At 38.3% G+C, this 13,443-nt stretch overlaps 1 long non-coding RNA gene across 1 annotated transcript; it reads right to left on the bottom strand.

The window, feature by feature from the left end:
* Positions 1-1,342: 1,342 nt before the first annotated feature.
* Positions 1,343-5,441, bottom strand: LOC148405201 (uncharacterized). Its single transcript, XR_015864371.1, has 4 exons — positions 5,368-5,441; positions 4,630-4,678; positions 4,384-4,422; positions 1,343-3,607 (listed from the first exon to the last, which is right to left on the bottom strand). It is a non-coding gene; the product is annotated as an uncharacterized LOC148405201 (long non-coding RNA).
* Positions 5,442-13,443: the final 8,002 nt, after the last annotated feature.

The following is a 13,443-nucleotide window of genomic DNA, read 5'->3' as shown; positions in this document are numbered from 1 at the left end:
GGCGGAAATAGGCACGGGGGGGGGGGGGGGGGGGGGGGGGGGGGGGGGGGGGGCTAAATCATTCGGTGTGTGCATTGTATTTAGTGGCTTGCTGAATTTTATTCTTTGTTGTATTCGCGCGTTAATTAATTTAAAAGTTGGTAGTCTAATTTTAAGGCACTGCTAGTTTAATGTCAAACGCGTACTGTGTATTTTGATTATGTAATATTGTGTATCTGGTTTTATAAGGAATGTGAAAAGAGTTAATGTTTTTTGTTTTTTTTTTACCTGTGACCAACATAACAAGGATTGAAGAAAATCAAAATAAAAAAGGAGAAAAAAAAAAGGAAAAACAAGAATCTGGTCATTGAGTGGAACCCAGTTAGAAGCTCAGCTTTTGTACTACCCCTTCAAGTGTGAGAGAAGCACAGCAAAAAAAAAAAAACACTTGACAGTAAAAAACTGAGCAGTTGCTGGTTGAAGAAGCATACCAAACCAGCATTGCGTCCAGGCCAGCCCGCTCCTGCTGCTGAGCCCACATCTTGCCCGCTCCTGCCAAGCTCAGTAAGCTAACGTTGTTACCAAAGCCCAGGATGGCCGAGTCGAAGTCTCTGCAACAGTTGAAGAGAGAGAGATTGACCGCCAAACAGCGGTTTACCCGACAAGCAAAGGCACTGCTAAAGTCTTGCAAGAAAATGTCGACAGAAGAACTATTGGGAGCCTTAAGCAAGGTGACATTCGAGGCTGAGAAGATATTGGAGGCAAATGAGGAAGTGGAAGCTTTCATTGAGGAAGCGGAGCTTTAATCTACTGCTTAAGAGGACATCACTACTGCTAAAGAGGACATCAATGTGGATCTGAGGAAGACGACAGAAGACTGCAAACAGAAGCTTGAGGAAGTGGAAACTATTGTCCAGGAGGTGCTGTGGCGAAGTTTTGGCTGCTCCGAACGCTCATTTGCTGTGGAGGCAGCCGAAAAAGACTGTAGGCGCCTGGCAAGGAAATCCGGCCTTAAGCTGGAGGTATATGAACTAATGCTCAGCAACCTTGAAGGGTTGGTGAAAAAGGCAAAGGAATCCATGCACCAGTGGACTCGATGGGTTCCAGAAGAGGAACGGCCTGACTTCCAGCAGCGCATCAGGAATGTGGAGGGCTCGCTACTGGAGTTAACCTCAGAAAAAGCTACCCTACTGCTAGTAAAGCTGGAAAGTAGTTCCTCAGAGGAAGTGCCACACCAGTCACCTGCCATTACACTCAAACCAAAGGCACTACCACAGTTCTACGGCAACAAACGAGACTACTACCCCTGGAGGAAAGAGTAGGAGGCACTCCAAAGGCAAGGGGAACCGACCGGGTCCAGGGAGGTCAAAAAGATCCAACTGCTGGGTAGCCTGGAGGACAAAGTCGTGAGGGACCTTCGCCTGTCAACATACGGGACGGCGGATGAGATCTTTCGGGTCCTCGAAAACATGTTCGGAAACAAAATGGCAATTGTGCTGGAAATCATGGAGGAGCTACAGGCACTGCCACCAGTTAAAAGTCACCATCCCAGGAAGATTGTGGACTTAATACAAATTGTGGAATAGGCCCTATTCCACCTCAGTATGACCTCAGTGGACTAGGGAACACCGGTGCCCTGAAAAATCCACTCGTCACAAAGTCCCTGGAAAGTAAGCTGCCGAAGGATTTAAAGAAAGAGTGGCTAGTCCATGTGTCAGAAGAGGAAGATCCCTCCCCTGAGGACAGGTTCGACATGCTCATTAAGTTCCTTAAAAATCAAAAGAAGATATATGGGCAAGTAGACTGTGCCGAAGAGGAGTCTGCTGGCAGAGAAAGGCCTTGAAGAGTTCCCTGTCATTATGATGATCCTGGAAGTCACCGCAAATGCTGGCCAGAAGATTGGGACTCTGATAGACTTGGCCTCTGACACAAACTACATAACTCATGAGTAAGCTGAACTTGAGGAGTGAGGATGTGACTCTTGTAGTCCATGGAGTCGGCGGGATGCAAGTGACTGTGGAGACCAAGCGGTACCTGCTAAAGATCCGGGTTTCAACTCCAAGAGGAACCCTGAGATCCCACCAGCTTGTTTGCTACGGGCTGGACAGCATTACCGAGGTGGTTTAGGGGTTGGCCTAAATCATTCGGCGTGTGTATTGTAGTTAATGGCTTGCTGAAATTTATTCTTTGTTGTATTCGCGTAATTTAAAAGTAGGTAGTCTAATTTTAAGGCACTGCTAGTTTAATGTCAAACACGTACTGTGTATTTTGATTATGTAATATTGTGTATCGGGTTTTATAAGGAATGTGAAAAGAGTTAATGTTTTTTGTTTAGGGTTTTTTACCTGTGACCAACATAACAAGGATTGAAGAAAATCAAAATAAAAAAGGAAATAAAAAAGGAAAAACAAGAGTCTGGTCATTGAGTGGAACCCAGTTAGAAGCTCAGTTTTGGTACTAACCCTTCAAGTGTGGGAGAAGCACAGCAAAAAAGTTAAAACACTTGACATTATTCGAAAATGAAATTTCTGCTTGGTTATGCTTTTTAGAAGCAAGAATATTCAGGATAACATTCATCATTTTTGCTGAACTACGTTTAGTTTATGTTTTACAGTCAACGTTAATGAAATGACCAAAACAGCGTTTTCAGCCCGAGTGGAGGACATTTTGACCCTATTTGGCAGACATCATTCTACAATGAAATTTCTGCTTGGTTATGCTTTAGAAGCAAGAATATTTAGGATAACATTAATCTTTTCTGTTGAAATATATTTAGTTTTTATTTTACAGACAACATTAATGAAATGGCCAAAACAGCGTTTTCAGCCCGAGTGAAGCACATTTTGACCCTTCTTGGCAAACATCATTCTACAACTAGATTATGTACAATTCCTCAAAAAATTGCGTGTGAAGGGCAAACAGTTGAAGGGAGAGGTGTTGCATGCTGGAGTTATGTTGAATGTTGAAGTGCTTGAACCTGTGACATCATGTGAAATATACAAAGTTGGCATTGTTTTAAATAGGCCTATCTTTGTAGAAGATAAAAGAAAAAAACAAAACATTAGGAATTGTGGGAACATTTTGAATTGTGGGAAGAGGAAAATGGAATTCATGGAACAGCGGGCTTCGGGGAAATCGATTAAAGTTGGAACATTTTGAATGAGTCAAATAATGTAGAAGATACAAGGAAATACTGAAAATGATGAATAGTTCTTTAACACTATTTTCTTCATAATATTTTTAGTAAACTCAATTTTCTGGTTCGTAGTTACCATTCTCCTAGTAAAATAAAAATTCTGGATGGAGCCCTGTTGTGTGTGCGCATGAGTGTGTGTATTCGTTCGTCACTTACATGGATGAATTGTCCATCCACGGTCACCGTCTCCTCATGCAGTTTTTGTTTCATGACGGATAGCATTGACGGCACAGATGAGGCATAGAGGAGCTCTCTCTGGCTGGGGCCTCCTTTCCCTCTGGTAATTGCAGTTGGGGCCCGACATCAATTTTGTGGCCCTTCTACTTATTGACAAACACGAAACTGCTGCCCTCTTTTTGACTTTGGATGCAGTTTTTACTTAGAGTCATGTGTTCTGCAACCACCTTAGCGATGAACAATGTTGTATCCATTCTGAAAGAGAAAAGCAAAAACTATTGACGTTGTTTTTTTTTTGTATTCGATATATGTCAAAACTCATTTTGGCTCTGGGGCCGGATCTACACCTTCTGTTCTTAGGTGGATCAGTAAAAAAATGTCAACTCTAGCTTTGTTTCCCAGAACTATGTTTTATCATTAGCCTACATTTGTAGCCTATCCTACATACCTATCGTAATCACGGATGACAAGAGATCTGTTCTAAGCAAAACACATATATTCACAAACGATTGCATTAGAAAAAAATATGTTTTTGTGTTTGGTGGTGAATGTGTTAACAACGGCTTTATTTTAACAGTTGACTGAATGCAATTTTACTCCTGAACCAACTCACCACACTAACAAACCGAAGTGGAAGCTATGATTATTTAGTTTTTTGGCCTTGATTGTCATACTACTTTGAAACAAAAAATAAAACGTTATAGCAGCGCATGGCCAGTAAGATTAAGTTATATCATATTAATATTAATCGTCTTTTGCATGAAACCAGATTAATTTTATTTTTAATACACTGGACGTGAGGGATTTTTTCATATTTACTGCTCTCTAGCGGCGGAAGGGAGCATTTGTTTTGATTTCTTTTAAAAATCAAAACTTTTGATAGAGATGAACTACAGACTCGCTTTTTTCGACGGACTGAAATTTTTGCCGGGTTGAATGAAATCTAGTGTTGTAGAAATCAAAGCTTTTTGATCCACTGAATCTGTCTGAAGCAACTGTGTTGAAATGGGTCAGTATCGCGACGCACTCACATGAATCCATGTTGAGCATCACGACTGCTTCCTGAAACACTGCATCAATGGGACAGTTGTGTCAAAATGGGTCAGAGTTTCAAAGCATTTGACACAATTCAGTATGGTGACATATTTTTGATAAAACCACATTGCATTTCCATTTGACATTTGGGCAATGTATAATAAAAATACAAGAAACTATTGTAACATTCTTAGAAAACAAAAAAAAAGAAATACTTGTGCAACAAGATACTGTGATGGTACCTTGTTGCAGTTGGTTGGCAACCAGTTCAGGGCGTGCTTCATCTACTGCCTGAAGTAAGGTGGGATAGGTACCAGCAAGCCTGCGATCCTTGTCCTCACAAGGATCGCTGGCTTGCTGGAAGACAGAAAATGGATGGATCAATGGATGGATAGGTATATAATATATATAGATAGAAAATGGATGGATGAATAGGTATATAAAATGCTTCAAACACTGGAATCGGTATTTATGTGTTTTACATATTTTTTTTTTTCAAAAATAAAATAATTCCTGTCACATTGGTTCCTATTTTTTGGAGTTGCGGGCATATGAAAATATATTTTAGGTACCTATTTTAGGTATGTATGTATGTATGTATGTATGTATGTATGTATAGTATGTACTGTACAGTATGTACATTGTGTATGCATGTATGTACACTGTACGCATGAGTGTGTACAGTACAGTAGGTATGTATAATATGTGGTGCGCATGTATGTGTATTTGTATGTATGTTTGTACAGTATGTATGTAATTTGTGAAAAATATAAATATTGCAGATGAACCAGTGCAAAAAATACATAAATATTTAGAAAAATCTCAAAATAATGAATATTTATTTTCATATATTTGCATATTACTTTGAATAACCTCTTAAATTTCTGATTAGCAGATACCATGCTCCTAGTAAAATAAATATTCTGGATGGAGCCCTGTTGTGAGTGTGTGTGTATACGTTTGTGACTCAACAAACTTACATGGATGAATTGTCCATCCACAGTCACCGTACCCTCAGGCAGCTTTTGTTTTACGTGGGCTGGTGTTCATGGCACAGATGAGGCACAGAGCAGCTCTCTGGTTTGGGCCTCCTTTTCCTCTGGTAATTGTAGTTGGGGCTCGACATGAATTTTTGTGGCCCTTCTGCTCATTGACAAACACAAAATCAATGCTCTTGTGTCTTTGGACGCAAGGTGAGGACACAGGTTTTGCCTTGACACTTATGTGTTCTGCAACCACCTTAACAATGGAGCAATGCTGTTGCCATTCTGAAAGAGAAAGCCAAAAACACGGTTTTTGATTTGATATATTCTAATTGTTTCAAGAGAGTCACTGAAACTGCATAAAGTACAACAGAAGCTCGTATCTACACAACCTCAATGTAAAATTTAGCCATCAGGTGAAGCACACCCATTCAAGCAGCAAGGAAGGCTTCCATTTCAAATGTCACTTTTGCACTAAAATAAATAGTATAATAAATAGTTTTGTATTATTATTACATTACATTTCATATTTCATATTTGGACTGCATTTAAGGCATCACATATATTTTAAAATTAGGTAAATAAGAGATACTTATATAGTATAAAAAGAATTTATGTAAATTATTAAATAATCATTTTAAATTAAGAACTACAGTACTATAAATTTATTATAACGTATTCAAAATAACGAATGAGCTCATTGTAAATGAACAAAAATTATCGTGCCAAACAAGCATTGCAATATGCAACGAGATAGTTTTAGAACATACAAGAATACTTTTTTGCGAGCAATGCAATGGCATTCGGCGGAAAACGACATGGCTTTCAGTTTACATTAGCATCTTAGCTTCGTCGTTCCTTTAGTCAGTGCAGAATAGAAAAATACTTCGATCGCCCTAGAAGAGATTAACATTGGCCGAGGGTCCCCACCAGGGCTCTCACCAGACATCGCCTTTATTCTGTGACGTATTATGAACGGTCAGTCTCGTAATTCTTTTTAAACATAATTAATTTACATCTGGACAGGTAACGTTGCCACATCAAATCCGCTCTTGCATCTGCAAAATGAAATAAATAAAAAATACAGTATTTACTAGACCGATTTAGTGCTAAATTTCTTCTCCACAACTCCAACGCAAAACTGAAAGTAAAAGTAGGAAGCTATAGTGTGTTGTTGCCACTCACTCATTACAAAATAAAAAACGAGTATAAAAAATGAAACTTATGCCAACAGGCTGGATTATTAACATTAGAAAGAAAAAAAGAAACGATGTAAAAAACTATTCTGTATGGAGTCTCATGACTTCCCCCTCTGTGCTGAACAAAAGTGGGAGGCGCAGGCCACCGGCAGGTATAAGTGGGCGTTCATCAAATGTGGCTTCCCACATGGCCAGGGGGATAGTGACTGGGTTCCCCGAGTCTTCCACCACCTCCACTATGTCCACCAAGTAATCAACACGATGGTGATGTTTTTGCTTGACTCGCAGATCTGTTGAGTGGAATGATAAAATGAAGTGTCATAATGGATGAAATTCAAAACAAAATTACTGGTTGTTTACATACACACATTCCAGGCACACGCTCGCGCGAGATGGTCATCATTATACTTAACTTTCAGTTTTTAACACAAAACCTTATCATTTTGCGTTTAATGAAAGAGGACTACAGAACTCTTATTGTAATTACCATTAAAAGTCGGAATTCACAGGATTTGTGCAATTTTAAGTTCAACCATAGCTGAGTGTCTAATTTATTCCATTTATTCCAATTAGAATAGATATGAATGACTCATGAACAAAAGTGTGAGGCACAGGCCACCGGCAGGTATAAGTGGGCGCTCATCAAATGTGGCTTCCCACACAGCCAGAGGGATGGTGACTGGGTTGACTCAAATTAATACCATTTATTCCAATTAGAATAGATATGAATGACTCATAGTTATGAAAATGCTTCATATTAACACCTCAATTGGAATTAAGAGGCCAAACCTAAGTTGACTTTCATTTGGATTCACAGGTGTGTTGTATTCATTTTATTAATCCAAACACACGTGTCACGTGTATGGTTCAATCAGAATAGCCAAGCTACGTCAATGGTTCTGTCTTGACTGAAATGTGTTGTGAGATTGTAGTTCACATGCTATAAATGGCAGCAAGAGCGTGACTGAGACAGAAGTACTTTGAGTACTGCATTGTTTTTGTCTTGATGTTGCTTGATAAGTATTAAAATACCTTGAACACAGGCAATTTTTGAGTACCACTGACATAGAAGCAATTAATTACTCACATCTACTTTGGTGTACTGCGTTGTGTGCATGGTGACACCGTAGTCATTGCCTCGTACACTCAAATGGGTGAAGCGATAGTTGATCCCCACAGAAACATTATTGAGGGTGGCCTCCCTCCAGAGGGTGATCTTTACAGATGCTTCATCCTGTAGTAGTTTAAAAATGCTCTGTATGTGTTGTTTGAAGTTCGACAACTGAAAATCACTAACTGTGTACTTACTTTTTGAATTGTGATTATGCACATGGGCGCATCCCGGGTGCCCCTCTGCCTCACCATCCGCATTGACTGCATCTAAAGTGGACCAAGGTAAACATAAAAGTCAAAGGCATAATTATGTGTGCTCGTGCCTAGAATGTGTGTGTATAAACAACCATGAAACTGAAAGGGAAGAAAAAAAGTCATTCGGGTGTCCTTGTAATAATCAGTTCATTGCAATAATTGTGTTAACCTGCACATAACTGTATTTCAAATGCATTCATGTCCTTCTGGGGCAACCTCTCGACAAACCAAAGTAATGGTGAGTTTTAGTCAATCACATTTTGAACGTGAAACAAGTTGACACTTAATGAAAAACGAAAGGTTTTCCAAATACAGTATTGCAAGAGAAAGCAAGTAATCGTGTTAGAACACAAAAAATGGGCGTAATACACATGATGGAAATAGAATAATAGAAAAATAATTAATGAATAAATGATTTTTTTTCACACGTTATCTTTGATGAGTGTATGTACAAGAATGTGTGTGACAGTGCTTATAGGTGCATATGTGACCTAATAAACTTACATGAGTTACTTGCCCTTCAAGGGAAACCATGCCCTCAGGCGCCTGATTTTTGATTGCCTGAGGGGTGATGGTGGCGATGGGGGGCACAGAAGGAGCTTGGCTTGGGCCTCCAGGTCAGGGGAGATGGTGAGTTGGGGACCAGAATAAATCTTCATGCCCCTCCTGCTTAGCAGGACATTTGGGGTCCGGCTATCCACACAATTACAAAAGACAAAGTTGTTGCCCTCTGTGACTTTGGCAGCCAAATCTGGAAATAGAACAAGTTTGTACACGCTTTGCCCGTCACAGAGGGCAACAACTTTATTTTCATTAAATCCGTCCTACTCTAGCGCTCGTTAGGGCAAAAAATCCAGTTTTTGGCCGTGATGCATGTTTCTACTTTTACTGCTTTCGCGATGAGCATCTGTGTTGCCACACTATTAGGACCGTGATATTTCATCAAATAAATTCTAAATAGTTGCCAAAACGGTACAGTTGTACCGAACCTAGTATATGCACAACATCATTTAAAGTTTAGTGGTATAATGACGCGCAATTTCCACAAGAGTGAATTGTTGAGGGGATAACCACAAAGCATCAATTTAATTTCAATTAAATAATTTCATGTCAATTAAATAGGAACGTCTGCCTTTTCTAACGTCAGCGTAATATCATGAAAAAGAAATAAATTTTCACACCAGCATTATATTACATTTATTGACTGCATTTAAAGATAGTATTATGTACAACAAAACCAAATAATGCAACAATTCCTGTATTTGTAACGAAATAAAATGTCATGAGTCAGTGGATGAAGTTGAGAGCAATGATTTTAAAGATCCATCGGGTGTCAGTGTTGAGCAACAAAAGCAACAGGTCAAGCTAGCTTAAAGCCGCACGTGGCGAGTCTGTGTGCTAGCAGAAGCGTCCACATATACATTGTGATGGAAAACAAACTACGAAATTTCAGTTGACACTTTCTTTGCACATTAACAAAATAAAAATCCCTAACATATTCCAGCACTCTGGAGGGATTTATTGTGACGAGCGGCGACAAAGCAGTGTATATAATTAAATCGAGTTTTACCCCCCCACCCCACCCCACTATTGCGTTGGAGAAAAAAAAAGGGGAAAACGTTGACGATGAAATAATGAAATGTACTGTCTATAATAGAAGAGCATAAAATAAAGACATTTCCAATGGTTCATCGACTGTTTGTAGTTTTACACAAAACGTGTTACACAATGCAAGGTAATTTTTCCTCCACCTGCTAGCCAAGAGGTTTTTTTTTTTAATATATGTGGCAGAAGGCCGAATTTTTTTTCACACTGGTTTGCACCGATTTCTAATGGCATTTACAGAACATAAAACAACGTTACGGAAAATAAACCTAACACTATACATTTTGAAGTGTATAACCATGCCTTATATATTAAATATTTTCGAGTTTTTTTGTCACTTTCTTACATTTTGAGTCGGGTCAGTCGGCAAAATGTAATTTGCAGTATTTATATATTCCAAATATATATATAAAAAAAAAAACATGTCACAGAAGTACATTCACTCGAAAAAACTGAAACACGCAGAACAATAATTTTGGGAAGGTGTTACATTCGGTTTGAATTTAAGAGGAAATAATAGCCTACCTCTCTCTGTCGTCGTCAATGTGAGGTGGACTTTTTATTCCAAATAGCATAGACCCATCCCACTATCGCGTTGGAGAAATAATGGCCTACCTCTCTCTGTCGTCGTCAATGTCAAGTGAATTTTTATTCCAAGTAGCCCCACCCCTAAGTGGCAGAAAGCGGAAAAAACATTCGATTTTGGTAATGTACGTCATCTTGAAAAAAAAAGAGGGGTGATTTATTAAAGTTGTAGCGGGCTTCAAATCGGCTGTGCATACCGACTATGTGCCTATTTATTACTACTTAATAAGCATAACATCTAGAGGTACACAGGGGCTTGAGAATGCACACCATTCATAACATCACCCTTAATAATTTAATGAAGCAACCCTCAATTTCCAGAGCATTCAAAACCAATAGTTTCTTTTCTTTTACTTTTTATTTTTGCAGCCATTGATTATTAACTAATAAACGTGACTACATAAGAAATAAAGTATTTGCACTCACCAATACGGGCCCGCACAGTACCTCCATTTATAAATGAAATGGTTAAGACCGAAAGACTTTGACCGAGCAAGAACAGTTTTTGAGCACATAAAAATATATTGATTTTCTGTGTTTGCGACCTCTGCGTTTTCGCTGAGCACGTAAGGACACAACTCAAGCGTGAGCGAAGGATTTGGAGCGAGCAAAATGTTTTTCTGTGCTGGACTGACTGCTTCGGCCAAAATTCTTGTGGTAGACAAGTGTGAGCAGTCTGGGTGTTGTCCAGGTTGTCTCATGAGGTTTGAAGAGGGTAATGTGGACAAAGTGTGATTCCTTTTGATACAGCATTTTGTTGGAATAAAGTTACTGAGAAATACAAGCAGCTTGTCTAAAATGCATCAAGTAAAAGCACAAAAGAAAAACCTCTCTGAAATTGAATATCATTATATTATAATGTTTAATTATAAACATTTAATTCTCTGGATATTATAATGATTATAATATGCAGAGAATTAAATGTATTTTGTGGCATTTAACAATCTGGCCAATTTGCATCAAAGGGGTTTCCACTGTATGACACAATTTTACTGTTAAGCACTCAAGTATGCTGGCAGCATAATCGATGCAACACTGAATGGTGTTAAACTGAATGCGAGAAACAAACGCGAAAAGTAATTCCTAAGAAGTTAAGAACAAAATTAGTTGGTAGAGTATGCCTGAACAGTGGAGAGTGTTTTTTTAATGTCTTATTAAATAAATCAAGATAAGATAGTTGAATAGCTGCACAATAAGAAATGTAAAAAAAAAAAAAAGGGAATAGAAACAAAACTGTTCCAGCAGCAAAGAATTTCCAATTGACTTTTTTTTTCTTATTCAAACTTTAGGGCAGGGATCACCAAACTTTTTGAAACCGAGAGCAATTCTTTGGTACTGAGTAATACGAAGGACTACCAGTGGTGGCGGTTGGCAAAGAAATACCGTGCATTCGCCGGAAGAGGGCAATGTTGTATTGAAACGTAACCTAATTTTGTTCTGTTCGATTTCTATATTTTGTATTTCGGTTGAAATGGCTCCATATTATTTCTAAATCCACTGGAGCAATAGTGTTAATTTATGGATGATTTTCAATCCGTCAGCTAGCAGAGTTTATTAAGGGTCGCGAAAGGGGCTTCCGGGAAAATCATTCACGCTGCTTGTCATCAAGTCAGACGCGACGGCACGCGTATATCCGAAGACGTAAAGTGTTCCAGCTTTGTCTATCTTTAGCGGCCCAAAGTGGTATGTATGAGTTTGGTTTATGTTTAAATGCATATTATGTTGTCCGTAGCTGACATCTCTTTTGTATGTGTCAGTTCTACGGTGTGAACTGTTGCAAACAAGTGCAGTCAGTAAAGCATTAGTACGAAGAACCTTGGTGTCTCTCCCTTTTTTTGGACAAAGCCGGCATAACCAGTTTATGTGAAGACCTTGATCATGTGATTGATTTCTCACAAGAATTAAGGATCAGCTGTAGTAAATCAAGTGTAATATGTCATGTATATGTGATTTGCATAATCGTTAGTAAAATTCCTGGAAAATTACAATGGTCTATCACTTGAACTATTATAACTATTATAGCAGACCAGGTCTGCTGGTTATTCATGTGATTTTTGGGGGCGACCCAGTGCCTGCGGCCACTACGTGGATGACCCCTGCTTTAGGTAATTCAATTATGCTGGTAGCATAAACTCTCAAGCAATGTATTATTCAATGACACGGAATTCAAAGTTCAAAGGAAGTTGCATGGTAGAATAGGCTAAAAGACGGTGGAAGAGGTTGAGCAATGTCTTGTTTTCCTGTAGTTTGAACATGTTTCCCATTGGGTGAATAAACATTTAAATATGAACAAATGTTGTTTTAGTCGAGGGGGTATCATACAGTGGAAAGTCCTCATTGTAACTACAATAGTATTTCTTAATGGAGAATTAATGATAAAATAGGAGATGAATAGATGCACAGAGTAGTACAAAAAAAAAAATAATGGGAACAAATCTGGTCCAATCGCATCAAAGGTGTTGACACTTTAAGGCACTTCCATTTTTTTTACTGTAAAGGGTAACTATACATTTAAATATGAAGAAGTACAGTGTTTTAGTAAAGGCAGTATCAAACAGTGGAAAGTCCTCATTCTAACTGCTGTAAAATTTCTTAATGAAGAATTAATGATAAAACAGATGAATTGATGCACAAAAAAAATAGCATCAAAGGTGTTTCCACTGTCTGACTCATTCATTTTATTACTGTAACGGACTCAAGTATGCTGGCAGCATTAACCGGTAACTGATGAAACACTGAATGATGCTGAACTGAATGTTGGTTACAACAGCTGAAAAGTAGTTACTAAGACAATTCGGAGGAAATTGGTTGATACAATAGGCTTAAAAACAGCAGAGGGTGTGTGCGTGTGTGTGTATGTACACACACACACACACACATTATATATATATATATATATATATATATATATATATATATATATATATATATATTTTTTTTTTTTTTTTTATAACAGGCTTCTCATTTCATGACTGTACATTCGAATGTCACCTTACACCAAAAACAGAAGTGCTGCATCAGTCCATCACACTGTTTTAGCTGAGGGGTTTTCATACAGTGGAAAGACAGAATTTAATCTCATAATAACTGCTTTAAGATTTCTTAATGAAGACGTAATGATAAAATAGTGGATGAAAAGATGCACAAAGACTTATGTAAAAAAATGGATTAAAGGAATAGAAACAAATCTCTAAGATCAAACAAGCTTGTCAAAAATTTTAAGTGCAAACCATTGAAAAAGGAGACCAACAAATACAAATACAATGGTTTACGAACTCCCTCTTTTACAAACTTTTCATTTTACGAACGTGGACCG

Source organism: Hippichthys cyanospilos, unplaced genomic scaffold, assembly GCF_059441005.1.
Source record: "Hippichthys cyanospilos isolate Australia breed blue-spotted pipefish unplaced genomic scaffold, RoL_Hcya_1.0 HiC_scaffold_24, whole genome shotgun sequence".
Taxonomy (NCBI): Eukaryota; Metazoa; Chordata; class Actinopteri; order Syngnathiformes; family Syngnathidae; genus Hippichthys; species Hippichthys cyanospilos.
The sequence above is the reverse complement of the archived record's forward strand: the minus strand, read 5'-3'. Positions and strand labels throughout refer to the sequence as shown.